Source organism: Tamandua tetradactyla, chromosome 23, assembly GCF_023851605.1.
Source record: "Tamandua tetradactyla isolate mTamTet1 chromosome 23, mTamTet1.pri, whole genome shotgun sequence".
NCBI classification, from domain to species: Eukaryota; Metazoa; Chordata; class Mammalia; order Pilosa; family Myrmecophagidae; genus Tamandua; species Tamandua tetradactyla.
Window position 1 is genome coordinate 3,839,191 of NC_135349.1, and position 11,284 is coordinate 3,850,474.

At 45.1% G+C, this 11,284-nt stretch overlaps 1 long non-coding RNA gene across 1 annotated transcript; it reads left to right on the plus strand.

The window, feature by feature from the left end:
- Window positions 1–3,749: 3,749 nt before the first annotated feature.
- On the plus strand, window positions 3,750–11,284 carry LOC143666905 (uncharacterized). Its single transcript, XR_013167773.1, has 3 exons — window positions 3,750–3,839; window positions 10,698–10,811; window positions 11,167–11,284. It is a non-coding gene; the product is annotated as an uncharacterized LOC143666905 (long non-coding RNA).

Sequence of the window (11,284 nt, forward strand, 5' to 3'; positions counted from 1 at the left end):
AGAATGGAAGCATCAACCTGGTGGTGTTCCCCATAGCTCTGAGTTGAGGGATACCCCATCCACTCATCCCAGGATCTGAGCCTTTCTGAATATTTTCTGTGATTAAATTGTGACAAGTGTTGAGGAGCCCAGGAAAGAAAATAGGTTAATGAATGTTGATAAGGCAATGTGTTTCTTATGCCTGTATAATTATTTTCCCTTGGCCAAATGATATGATCTGTTTGCCTCTTATCTCTGAATAATGACTGGGTCTTAGTCATTTGTGTACCCCATGTGCTTAGAGCTGACCTTTAAAAGTACACAATGGCTGCATCAATACATGAAAGACTAGAGTGGAAATGTATACGCAGATTGTCCCCCCTCCCATGTTCAGCACAACTCTTAGTGAGTCTTTCATGTCAGTGATCCCTAGTATAGAATTCAGTGACACAACACGTCTTCTCTCATTTTTCCTGGTAAAGCCAAGCACTTGCCTTGATTACAACACAGGGCTGGCTTATTTCCTCCCAAGCAAAGTCCAGCCCGTGGCTGCTGGTAGAGGTGGCAGCCAGTGGAACCAGGCCCTGAGATGCATAGGGTGGGGGGATGGTCCCATGCAGCTTTGTTGTAAAAACATCCCAGCCGAGTGTGCTATAGGCCAGAAGGTGAACCTGTTTTAATTTCCATTGGGGTTTTGTTCCCAAAAAGAAGAAGAAAGACTTGGGGTTTATGTGAGCTAATTCAGTCATCAATAATCATCCTAAGACACTCTCCTCTTCCCCAGTGTGAGTGGGTTCCTGCCCTCATCTGCTCTGGAGACAGCAGGAGGGTCCCATGTGGCTCTATTTTCCAGGAGACCCTGGACGTAAAATCTGCCATGACTTGCAATCTTCTCTGACAAGAGGAAGTGAACCCTTTGTTCTGGAAGATCCATGCAGGAGCTATGGGAGTGATCATGGAGATGGGAACCAGAGTTATAACAAATTTGCTGTTACTCTCTGGAGTCAATGCCCTTTGTGACCTTATAGGGGAGGGGAGACTTTACAATCTGCCTACCTGTGACTTTAGGAATTCCCTCTTCTCTGCGCCCAGCTGGGATTCCTATCTGCTCCTACCCCCATCTTGGGCAGGAATTGACACCTAAATGGGGAACCCTTAAACCCAGGACACTGGCAGGGACCTGAGTCCTTCTCTTTTCTTCCCCTTTCCCCTCCAGTCCTGGGAGGGTGAGTGCAGTTTGGAGGTTTATTTTCCCCCTGAAAGGCTCTGGAGCTGGTTTGGGTTGTAAGGATTTTCCCCCACAGAAGGACTCCCCCCAGCACTTAGCAGAGGCCCCTCCTCAGGGCGGTTCCTGGCATCACTGAGGGGCTGGGGGAGAGTTCCTGGGGGATCCCTGATGCCCCCCTGATCTTGTCTCACTTCCACATCCATTACCAGAAGGAAATCACCATGCGGGGAAAACAGAAACCGTCAACCTGCATTCAAGTCTTTGAAGGAAAGGGTGTAAGGTGTTGTGGCAGCATACTCTCTGAATAGGACATGCTGAAATTCATGGTTAAGCTGTAATTTCAGCACATTATACCAGATTTTTATGGAAATGAACATTTCCAGCATGTGTTTCTGAAGGGTGAGTGGGGTGGAGACAACGTGGCTGGTGCTGTAAGGCGTGTGACCCGCCTGTGCTTGTCCATCACATGCGAGGAACGTGAGTCCAGAGCCCAGAGTGCACCCTGCTGTAGGCGGCACAGACACAGTCACCCCCACCTGACCGCAGGTCAGTTTGTTCCCTCCCTGCAGGTGCGTGGGTGGGAAGGGCTCCAGGCGGGAGGAGGGAGATGGGAGGAGGCTCCGGGTCTCATGCAGGGAGCTTCCGAGGCATCCCCAGCAGCTGAGCCTCCCAGGTGGCCCCCAACACCTGGTTGGAGCAGAAGCAAAAGGTACCTGGAAACATGCATGCAGGGCAGGAGAGCAGGCCCCGGGGTGCTGGCACTGTTTAAAAGCAATAAAAAGGGTTTTGGTGGTGATTGTTAGTCCCACCAGCTGGACCAAAATAGGGTTGCTGGAGAGAAGCTTAGCACTGGACCCCATCCAGCACTGCCTTTCCCCTGCACCCACATGAGCTCAAACCGAGGACAAGATTCCTCTTGGGGGCAATGCTGCTGAAAGGTGAGCTCCATGGCTGGGCCTCCTGTGAGTGCCACTATGTCGTCCTGAAAATCCAGAAGCAGAAATGAGCTGACCTAATTTGCAAGTGGCCCCAGTAAGGGAGAGACCTTGGGGGACATGACCGAGGTCACCCCAGCCCGGCAGTCAGTGGCCAAACGGCCACCGGCAGGTTTTGGGACACATCCAAACCCCCAGTGGGACCTGACCAAGGAGCAGCTACTTGTGCTCCAAGCACTCACTACTTCATGTGGGTTTCAGGTTCTATTTGATAACATATCATAAGATCTACAGGATTCGCACAGAACACTTACAACTCATGCTCAAAGTCTAGTAGCCAGGGAAGAGGAAACAAAGTTTGAACTCAGTTATCTGGAACATTTGATAGGGTCTTCATTTAGGTTGCATCACACTTCTTTGCTACCAGGAAGAAACTACCTGGACTTTGGAAGGCTCCCTCTCTTTTAGATAAAGACTTCTGTAGCAGTGTTGAACCATTTATGCTTTTCAGTCATATTTCCCAAAATTGACCTCTATGGGGCTCACCATGTAGACCTAACAGCTGCTCTCTCAGTGCCTGCAGCCACCTCTTCTTCTACCTCTCTCCTTTCTCCACTCTCATCTTTTGGTGACACTGGACTGCAAAGAATTGCAAAGGTCCAGCATCACACTTATGGGAGCCACAGAATACCAAAGATGTGTTGCAAGATGGCCTACCCTCGTTAGGTTTTCAGGATGGTGGACACCAAGGGGCAGTAAACTCACCACCTCCTGAGTGAACACAGGGAGAAGGGGATGTTGCCTGCCCTGAGCTTATCAGGTTGAAACCATCAGTCAGGAGGACCAGATACCACAGGGAGCCCCAGCCTGGAAATGCATTGTTTAGCTGTTGCTTCTTCTAATGGAATCAATTCAGGGAAAATATTGGTCAATTACCCTCCCCTATAGCACTTGGCAACCCTATTTTCTGACAACAGAAGCCTGGCTGAGACAAAACAGCACTTTCATGTCCAAAAATCAATGGAAACCTTGAACCTGGTCATTCTACAGAGATAGGGAACACCGTGGCTGCTCCCAGGGCTCTTTTGAAGGCATATTTATAAAGACCAGATGCTAAATTGGGGGAAGGGCCACAGAGTGGAGGAAAAGCATGAAAGTGTCGAGTGCACTGCAAGAACTACCTCATCACAGGTTCCTGGTAACCACCTGTAACTGCTGAATGCAGTTACACAAAAGCACATCATCAGAACAGGAAGATTTTTCCCTTTTTACCTAGAATGAGAATCCCACAATATTTGAAGAGTCAAATTCCTAACAGACATAAATGAATCTCCCAGGAGCTCTCAACTCTGGGAGCGTTGGCCAAGTCTTCCCTCCAGGATTGGCATCATGAATTTTTCAGCAGCTATTACCTAAGTAGGTTTACTCTTTGGGAGTCTCACAGAGGAGGTTAGGAAAGGAGATGTTGGTACAGTGCAACTGTGAACTGTGGAATTCTTCTTATTACTCGCCTACACGATACCTCCTAACCTTGAGTGCACTTGACTCTGTGTCCACGACAGACTCATGAGTTCAGTAACCTGGTTTCTTTGTCATTTTATAGGCATGGGACCTAGATATTTGGGACTTTAAGAAGCTGAGAATTCCTGCGCCAACTCCTCTGCCTTTTCTGGGAAATAGTCTATCTTAACTACAAGGTGAGTGTCTTTAGATTCTTTTGTTTGCAAATGACCACTATTACCATCAGAACAAATGCCCTTCATCGGACCTTCTGAGCTTCCACATTTTCTGGAGATGGTGCTGAAGGCCCCACCCAGCAGGGTGGCAAGGGTACCTCTTGGGTCCTAGTGTCAACTGTAGGGTTGTCTACCCCAGCCCTGGTAGAGTCAGCAAAGGACTAGTATTCAAATGTCTTCAATGTCACAAAGATGATGACTGCTTCGGTGCTGGCTCCTAGGAAGGCCTGGTGGTCCTTAGGACCAGGAGAATCACCCAACAGGGATGGTGAGAAGCTCATAAGCTCTGGGTGCTGGATTCAAACCTTCCTTTTGGCCTCCTGAACCCTGGATGGCTTTTCTATCCTTCCCTACTGGGTAACATTCTTGAACCTCTGGGTACTAGGTTACCCAGGTCCTCACCACCTCACCACTCACACTTGAATTCTATCGAGATTTGTCACCTCCCTGTGGTTATCTCTACAATCATCAAAATTCTGCTTCCCAAGATGTGTGGGGAATTGGAAGCCTTGATCAAGAGCTTTGGGCTTTACTTCCTTCCTTCCTTCAGAGCAGGCCCCTGTGAGGGAGGCTGAGCAAGGAGTGGGTGAAACCCTGCATGATCACAGCTGTCTCTCACCATCAGGTACTCTACACTGCCATGGGTCATTTAATCCTCAACCAAGACATAATCACTGATTTAAAAAAAAAAACAGTGAAAAGGTGAGCCTCTGACAAACGTATTAAAAATTTCAAGCCAAGCTGAAGGTAATGTATAATGTGATACAGGGGCTGAAGACCTGGATTTGGTGAAAACTCCGTGACAAGCCCATGAGCAGCCTGGGGAAGTCCCATCCAGCATGCGAGGGGCTGACCCCCCAGGAGGCTGCCCACAGGGCCTGGCCCAGGCTGCTCTGCTCTTGCTTCCTTCCCACAGACCTCACACTCGCTTCTCGGACTCTAAGCCTCCCACCTGACGTCTTCTGTTCCCAAATTACCCCCAACCATCCTACTTAATATTTTTCTTCCTCTAAAAAGTAGAAATCTTGTCTCCACCCTTCCCAGATGAACTCTTTAGCTGGGCACCCCAGGCCCTATCTTTCTGGGAAGCCCCTTTTGCATAGGAAAAACATGACTGCTGCAAAGTAGACTGGGAAAGTTCTTTTCTGAGATACGGAAATAAAAGTGCAGAGTAAGCATTTTACAGCTGTTTCTCTGTGCACTGGTGGCACCTCCACTTCTTGTCCGTGCTGAGAAGGAAAATGGGAAAGCTCAGCCCACTTTGTCATTCACTCAGTCTCTCCTCACTTGGCAGCACACCTTGGCCTTATTTCAATCTGAACAACAAGCGGTCACAGGTGTGCTTGGCTTCCTGACCTGCTTGACTCCTAGAGCCTCAGGAGACTGTGAAAAGGGCACTGGTCAGGAGGGAAGGAGAGTGCCTGCCCTACGAGCCCCTCCCTCCTCTAGGCCTCAGTGCTGTCCTGTGCCCGTGGAGGTCACAACTCTGAGGGTTACAGACTTTAGAGACAACACGTGCACAACTAAGGCTTCAGAAAGGCAGGGGTGACTTCTTACTCAGAGATGAGGTTCAGTCATTTGCTACCTACAGTATTAGGAGAGAATTCAACTGTTACTATAAGTTCTCCATGCAACATCTCCTGTATCTTCTCTTCTTACCTCTAAGATGTCTCTGAGTAACAACTCTCCAAATGCCAATGAAATTAGCTGGAATTCACCAGATTCATCACATTTCCCCTGGAAAGAACTGGGCCAGAAGGCTGGGGGTTCTCCCCTTCTCCGGATTTGGTCTGTCAGGGACCCCTCATTGACTAACCAAATGGGTATTACTCTCACTCCTTTGTCCTTAGATCCTCTTTAATTGCATTGAAATGCATTATTTTAGCCCCTTCTACCAAGTACATATTATTGTCCCTTTCTCAAATGAATTCACTTTTAATTAAAAACCAAAATTCCTTTATTTAATTTAGTATTTAATGTGTACCTTGAAAGAAGCTCTGTGGGATAGAGATAAGCCCATTGGGAAACCATTATGCTCAGCTTTTTACTTCCTACCCAAGTGGGGAACTGTCCTGAATTTCAAGCCTGGACTTCTCAGTAGCGGTCCATGCAGGCATTTCCTCACACCCCCATGCCTGCCGAGTGGGTGTGTGGGGCCCAGTGGGATAACTGACCTCCCCATGCCACAAGCAATGTCCACTCCCTGGGGTACTGTGAGGAAGTGGCCCCATCATGGCTGGGCCTTGGTGCAAGAGCCAGTGGGAGAAGGCCGGGCCTCTTCCCACCACTCCGTCTTCTCTCCTCAGGCCCTCGGGGACCCCAGCACCTGAGGCTCTGCTGACAGCACGGTCCCTGAAGGCCATGTGCTGGGGTCAAAGAAACCCACAGCCGGGGGCCTCTACTGGCCCAGCTTCACATCCCCAGCACTGACACATCGTGCACACCTGCTGAACTCGCTCCACCAGCAGGGACAGTTTCCTCTTCAGAAAGGTTTCTCAGGCTTGGGTGGGCACGGGATGCCCTGCACAAGTGGTTACAAAGGCAGATGATAGGGCCCCACCCAGCAAGTCTCCACCTGGGGGATCTGGGATCTGGGAAACTTTTGAATTGAACAGAGGGTTGAAGAAATACGTGGGCTGGACTGAGATGATGAGTATAAAGTGACCAGTCTAGGCAGTCCAGAGAGGAAAAGTGAGCAGGAGCTACCTTTAGCTACTGGTCAATTTTGTTACCTTCAGCTCTAGTCCCTTCCTCACCAGGGTAATTTTGGAAAACGTGGTGAAAGAGGGACCAAGCAAGAAGCATGACAGTGTGGTGGTATGACAGACCGAGGTCTCCCCTCGAGATCTCATGCAATGGCCCAGCACTAGCATGTGCAACACACACATTAATCCTCTGAGCTTGGACTATTTTTGTAACTGTGCAGCACTAAGTGCAGCATTTCTCACCAATTTTTACCTGTGATTACAGAACCACTTAAAATGCCTCTGTGAAGTCAAAGAATATATAGGTGACTTTTGGTAACTCTTTTTGTTCTGGCACATTTCATTCCTCCATTCATTATACCTATTATCATTTCATTAGAATTTTCTATCCTCAATGCTTTAATACTTGAAATGATTGTAACTAACTGAGAACATTTTAGAAAGCAGTACAAAGAAATCATTTATAATTCCAGTATGAACTTTGCAACATTCCAAGGCTTTTTCTATTTGTGTGTTTTTTAACATTTATGTCAATATTTCCACATTTTCATCCATTATTTTTTCCTATTCATTTTGCATGTTTTGACATATTTAAAATAACTTTTAACAACTGAGTAGTTTAACTGTCCTTATGTAATTATTATTACTTTTTAGTCTTATTTACTTGTCTTTGTTTTTCATGTTCCTAATGTCCTTCTTGATTATGAAATACTTTAACCATACAAAAATTTACGGAAAATGACCCAGTGGCTGTACCTAGGGGCCCCCACCTAGACCTAACCCACGTTCTAATGTCACTTGTGACCGTGATCTCAGGGACAGCTGGGTTGTCTGCGGATATCTTTACCCTACCAGAGCCCTCTGCTCCTCACTGCGTGAAGACTCAGGCAGCCTCTGCAGTCGGGACGTTGTTGTGTCTCACGTGCTGACGTGACCTGGAAGGACACATCTGAGCCTTGTGCAGCTCAGGGGACAGATGCTGCAGAGCTGGGTGGATGTGTGGCCTGGCATGGTGGCCCAGCTGCGGGCCCGGCTCATCAGTGCTCTGTTCCCGCACAGGTTTTACGATGGCCGGCAGCCTGTGGTGGCCATCATGGATCCCAGCATGATCAAGACGGTCCTGGTGAAAGAGTGCTACTCCACCTTCACCAACCGGAGGGTAGGTGCAGCCCCAGCTCCCCGCCACCCCCCCAGATGGCCATGGTCACAGCTCCCGGGGCCAGATACTGCAAGGACCACCCAAGACTTTGACACTGGAAATCCACATAGCTTATGATGCTGTCAGCAGTTTCAATTGCAGACACTTACACGTGTGTGTGTGTTTGTGTGTGTAGCTCTATGCTACTTTCTGACAGCTGTACATGTGTGTAACCAGCACCATATCAAGGCCCAGAACTCTTCCAGCCCCACATCTTTCTCAGTCACAGGTGTAAATTTTTTTTTCCTATAAATAGAGCTAGAGAAAATAGCCTTTATTTGATAGACCAAGCTGTCATTTTTTTCTTAATGGATTGTGCTTTTCTTGTTGAGTCTGAAAACTCTTCTGCCAAACACAAGGCCTTGAAGATTTTCTCCCATTTTCTTTCCTAAAAGTTTTGTAGTGAGTGTTACATTTTTTACTTAAGCCTGTGGTTCATTTTGACTTAATTTTAGCGTAGGGTATAAGGTTTAAGATGAGGCTCATTTTTTTTGCCTGTGGATGTCTATAGTAGTTTACTAAATACTGCTGGAATGCAAAATACCAGAAATTGAACAGCTTTTAAAAAGGGAATTTTTTATGTTATAAGTTTATAGTTCCAAGGCCATGAAAATGACCAAATTCACGCCATGAAAATGTCTAAAACAAGAGGATACCTTCACTCAAGAAAGGCTGATTCCATCTAGATCACCTCTGTCAGCTGGGAGGCCATGTTTGCCTCTGGATTCTGTTGCTTTTAGCCTCTGTTCCTGGGGATTCTTCACTGTGCTTCTCCAGGGCTGAGTATCATCTTTTGGCTTCCAGTGGCCCTCTCCAGATTCTGGACTGTTCTCATGGGAAGCAAATGGCAATGTCTGCTGAACTCTGCACATATGTAGGCATCTGTTCTCTGTCGGCATTCTAAGAATCTCCATACATCCATGTCTCTGTCATCTCTGAAGCAACTACTGTCCAAGTGTCTGCATCTCCAAATATCTCTGTCATTTCTAAGCTTTATCCAAAATGTTTCCTCTTTTAAAGAACTTCAGTAAGCTAATCAAGACCCACCTGGAATGTTTGGAGTCCCAGTTCATCTCATTAAAAGGTCACACCTACAATGGGGTGTGCCACATCTCCATGGAGATAGTCTATTCAGAAGTTTCCACCATACAATATTGAATCAGGATTAAAAGAAATGGCTGCCCCCACAAAATAGGATCAGGATTAAAACATGGCTTTTCTGGGGTACATAATAGATTCAAACCAGCACAGTGTCCAATTGTTTTGACATTTTTTATTGGAAAGACTGTGCTTGCTCCATTGAACTGCTCTTACACCATTTTCATACATTTTGGGCATATTTGCAAGATCTGTTTCTCATTCTCTGTGCTGTCCCATTGATCTCTGGGAATGTCTTAAATAGTGTAGCTATGTGGTAAATCTTATCATGTAGAGTGACTTAATTTTTCTTTTTCAGAGATTTTGCACTATTCTAGATCTTTTGCCTTTCCATTCAAATTTATAGTAAATTTCTCTCTGTCTATAAAAGTCTTTGCTGGGACTTTCAAATGAATTGGAGAGTGCACAGTTGGTTCAGTGGTAGTATGCTCACCTTCTATGTGGGAGACCTGGGTTTGATTCCCAGACCATGTACCCCCCACACCAAAAAAAAAAATTGGATTAACCTTTAGATAATTTGGTGAATGACTGGTTGCTTAGCTATGTTGAACCATGATGCAGTATGCCTTTCAACTTCTGTAGGCTTGTTTTTAATCCTTTCCTCAGCATTTTGTACTTTATATTACATACTTCCTGTATATATATTGATAGATTTATATCTACATATTTCATTTTCTTTGGAGTGATTAATGGTACTGTATTTTTTAATTTCAGTTTCATCCATTTCTTGTTATTTTATGGACATGTCATTGATTTTGTGTCTTGATATTATATCTTGTAACACTACAGAAGCCACTTATTAGGAGTAGGAGGTTTGGGTTTTGATTTTTTCATTTGTATATTCCTAGAGATGTAAGATTTTCTATATTGACAATTGTGTCATTTGAAATTAGGGAGGTTTCTATTTCTTCCTTTCCAATCTGTGAGTTTTTATTTATTTTTAACTAGGACTTCTGGTATGATGTAGAGGGGAGTGATGAGTGGACATCTTGCCTTCTTCCCAATGTAATGGGGGAAAGTATTCAGTCTTTAACCATCAATTTGATGCTAACTATAGATTTGTATGTAGATGCCGTTCAGTAAGTTGAGGAGTTTCCCTATCCTCCTAGTTTAGTACAGGTTTTTATCATGAATGGGTGTTGAAGGTAATCATTTTAGTCAAAATATTCTTTTATAAGATGGAAGAAAGTTTTCAAGCAGTTTTGGATTGATAAGCCAATTTAGTCTGGTATATAAAATGATCTCTGTTTTCCCTTCTCTCCTTAAGGGAAATGTAAGGTAAAAGGACTTCCATGGGATTCTTCTTCTTTTTTTTTTCATAATAACAAATGGATTCCTAACCATTTAAGCATTCACAGGTATTTTTTTAAGCTCACCATAAGAACGCATTCCTCCCTGGAGTGCTGCAGAGGTGCATGAAATCAGAACTGATCTCATGCCACCTCCACTTTGCCACAGTCATCCGGCTCACTTCACAAGGCACTTTCTACTCTCCACAGTCCCATCGGTTTATCTGGAAGAAGGATTCCCTATAATGTGGAGCACATCCATTTAAAAGGAGATTGCTATATATAAGCAAAAGCCACTTTTTTATAAGGTTATATAAGTAATTATGGAGACTTGGACATCGAGACTACATGAAATAGACAGTCACAAAATAATTCTTCAATACATGAATGCCTATTAAGGAAATTTTCCACAACTGTAGAATTCCCTAAAACTTCTGTTGGACAAAATGTCTTTTGTTTTGGACTCTAGTCCCTTGTTCCAGTGGGAATTATGAAATATGCTGTGGCATTCTCTGAAGATGAACACTGGAAGAGTTTGCAAACATTGCTGTCCCCAACATTCAGCAGTGGAAATCTCAAGGAGGTAAGAAAACAAGAGGGTTTTTCATTAGAAACTGGAAGATGGAATCTATGGACTGGTGGAAATAATATCATTGCCCATTTCCAAGAGTATTCAACTGAGTTAGAGATTTCTAAAATAGTCCCTTATCGATAAGTCTCAGAAGAGATCTACCTGATTCTCTATAAATGCCCATGTGGGAACCTACAATTGCTGGGCCAATGACCTGAAACCTGAGCAGGGGGCCCAGATGGAGGGGTTCCTTTTTTGGGACCCTGGTGTCTTTGACTCTACTCAGTAGTGTAGGGAATTATAATCTTCCTAGAAAAATCACATTTTCACTGTGATTTAGTTTTTTTTTTCTCTCTCTTCCCTACAGTACTCTTTCCATTCCTTACCCCATTTTTTGAAGCAATAAATGTCTCTCTGTTTCCAAAAGATGCTACTGATTTTTTCAAGAATTCCATTAAAAAGATGAAGTCACCTCAAAGATAATC